General features: G+C 64.0%; 1 non-coding gene across 1 annotated transcript; it reads right to left on the minus strand.

The window, feature by feature from the left end:
* Nucleotides 1-2,165: 2,165 nt before the first annotated feature.
* LOC131868589 (5S ribosomal RNA) lies at nucleotides 2,166-2,286 on the minus strand. The gene has a single exon (XR_009367036.1). It is a non-coding gene; the product is annotated as a 5S ribosomal RNA (ribosomal RNA).
* Between the last annotated feature and the right edge of the window lie 625 nt (nucleotides 2,287-2,911).

The raw sequence follows: 2,911 nt of genomic DNA on the forward strand, positions 1-2,911 counted from the left end.
GTCCGAGAGTTTAGTTGAGGCTTTTTACCGTTGCCAGCTCCCCATGTCCGAACTGGGGATTTCTGGGTAGGGGCTTCGGGTGCGCATTACTTTTTTGCCCAAGCGTCCAGTGGGGTTTCTGGTGCGCTCCGAAGTGGGGTTATTGGAGCGGCCCCTCTTTTTTTGTCCCGAGCGTTTGGTGGGGTTGCGCGCCCTGGTGGGCACCATGGTGCGCACCAAGGAGCGCTCCGAAGTGTGCTCCAAGGTGCGGCGTGCACGAAGTCGGAGCCCGGTTTGCCCCGGGTGCGCACCTCGCCGTGCACCTTCGCCGCGGTGGGCACCATGGCGTGCACGAAGTCGGAGCCGGTTTGCCCCCGGGTGCGCACCTCGCGTGCACCTTCGCCGGGGTGGGCACCTCGGCTGGGTTGCGCGCCCCCTGGTGCGCACCAAGGAGCGCTCCGAAGTGTGCTCCAAGGTGCGGCGTGCACGAAGTCGGAGCCCGGTTTGCCCCGGGTGCGCACCTCGCGTGCACCTTGGCGCGGTGGGCACCATGGCGTGCACGAAGTCGGAGCCCGGTTTGGCCCCGGGTGCGCACCCCCGCGTGCACCTTCGCCGGGGTGGGCACCCTCGGCTGGGTTGCGCGCCCTGGTGCGCACCAAGGAGCGCTCCGAAGTGTGCTCCAAGGTGCGGCGTGCACGAAGTCGGAGCCCGGTTTGCCCCCGGGTGCGCACCTCGCGTGCACCTTCGCCGCGGTGGGCACCTTGGCTGGGTTGGGCACCATTGAGCGCTCCGAAGTGTGCTCCAAGGTGCGCACCATGGCCCTCCAAGGTGCGCAGCATGGCGTGCACGAAGTCGGAGCCCGGTTTGCCCCCGGGTGCGCACCTCGCGTGCACCTTCGCCAGGGTGGGCACCTCGGTGCGCACACCTTCTCAATGTTTTCTTGCCTTTTCTGGAAATTGGTGAAGGCAGCGCATCAAAGGTGCGCACCTCGGTGTGCTCCGAGGTGCGAACCCGAGAGCGCTCCGAGGTGCCCACGAAGTCGAAAGTCGGGTTAATTGCATTGTTTTCCCCGGGTGCGCTCCGAGGTGCGCAACATCGGGTGCGCACCAAGGAGGGCTCCGAAGTGTGCTCCAAAGGTGCGCACGATTCGGAGCTCGGTTTGCCCCGGGGTGCGCACACCTTGGCTGGGTTGCGCACCCTTTGTGCGCTCCAAGGTGCGCAACGAAGTCGGAGCTCGCCGTTTGCCCCGGGTGCGCACCTTCGCCAGGGGTGCGCACCTTGATGCGCACAACGCCTTGGCTGGGCTGCGCACCTTGGTGGGCGCCATGGTGCGCACCTTTCGTGCGCTCCAAGGTGCGCACGAAGTCGGAGCTCGGTTTGCCCCGGGTGCGCACCTTGGTGGGCGCCATGGTGCACTCCGAGGTGCCCAAGATTGGTGCGCACCAAGGAGCGCTCCGAAGTGCGCTCCAAGGTGCGCAGGTGCGCGCGGAAGTCGAAAGTTGGGTTAATTGTCCGGTTTTGCCTCGGGTGCGCACCTTGCGTGCACCTTCGCCAGGGTGGGCGCCTTGGTGCGCACACCTTGGCTGGGCTGCGCACCCGGGCGCGCACACCTTGGCACCCGCGTTTCCTTCATTTTAAATTTTTTTTTTTTACAATCTCTCAAGTGGGAAATTCTATAATCTCAACTTTTTTTTGCCTTTTCTAGGAAACTTTTGAATGGAGCGCATCATTGGTGCGCTGCCGAAGTGTGCTCCAAGGTGCGCACCTCTGGTGTGCTCCAAAGCTCTCTCTAGCTGCGTGCACCTGCCCCGGCCGCGCACCCCGGCCCCGCCCAGCTTCGCTCACCTGTCCCGGGCGTCTGGTGCGGAACCTTAGAGTAAGAAACATCACCGTGCACCTTGGCCAACGTGCGCGACTCGACCGAGGCGCGCACTGGCCGAGGTGCACACTCGATTTCACCTGGGTGCGCGCGCAGCACCTCGGGCGCACCGGGGTGCGCGCACAACGCCCGGGTTGCACCGTGGCCTGTGTGCTCGGGGGCGCCTCGGGTGCGCGCTCGGTGTCGCCCCCCGGCGCGCAGCGGTAGTGCGGGCAGCGCACCCCGGCCCGGCCCGGCCCCGACGAGAACGCAAACGGGCAAAAGGTTTATTCAAATAGCATTGCGACGCCCGGCGAAAAACTAAAAAAGGGTGCAACACCGGGACTTCCCGGAGGTCACCCATACCCAGTACTACTCCGGCCCCCAAGCGCGCTTAACTGCGGAGTTCTGATGGGATCCGGTGCACTAACGCTGGTATGATCGCACCCGTTATGAGCTTGTCGCAGTGTGTACTTAGCAAACCGCGACCCACGTGCGAATCCACCCCGGCCACCCACCCCCGTCGAGGTGCACACCCTCCCTCGCGAAGTGCGCCCCGTTCGCCAAGTGTGAGCCCTGCCCGGGTGCGCGCACCTTGCTAGGGCGTCGGGTGTGCACCCGGCCCGGCCTACGTGCGTGCACCTGGACGGGGCGTCGTGTGCGTGCAGTGTCCCGTCTGCAACGCGGTGCCCACACACCACCCTCGGGCGCAACGACCTGCGCTCACATGTGGGCCGAGTGCACCTTGGTGCATGTTCGGGGCGCCTCGGGTGCACGCTCGATCTTGCCCCGGTGCACCAAGGCGCTCGGTTTGCCCCGGCGTGCGCACTTGGTGCAAGGTGGGCACCCAAAATAGGGAATCAAGCACCAAAACACAAGTTTCGGGATGCAAAATGGGACCCAAGGACCACAAATGCGTTCCAAGACCCATGATGGGTCCACGAGAACAAAAATGTGTTCCGAGACTTAATAAACAAATATTGGGTTTTAGGAGAAGAAACATGCTCTGATGCCCAAAACGAGAATCGACCCCGAAAAGGCCACAGGCCAAAAGTGGGATGCGAGACAAAAAAA

The sequence above is a fragment of the Cryptomeria japonica genome, unplaced genomic scaffold (assembly GCF_030272615.1).
Source record: "Cryptomeria japonica unplaced genomic scaffold, Sugi_1.0 HiC_scaffold_210, whole genome shotgun sequence".
NCBI lineage: Eukaryota > Viridiplantae > Streptophyta > Pinopsida > Cupressales > Cupressaceae > Cryptomeria > Cryptomeria japonica.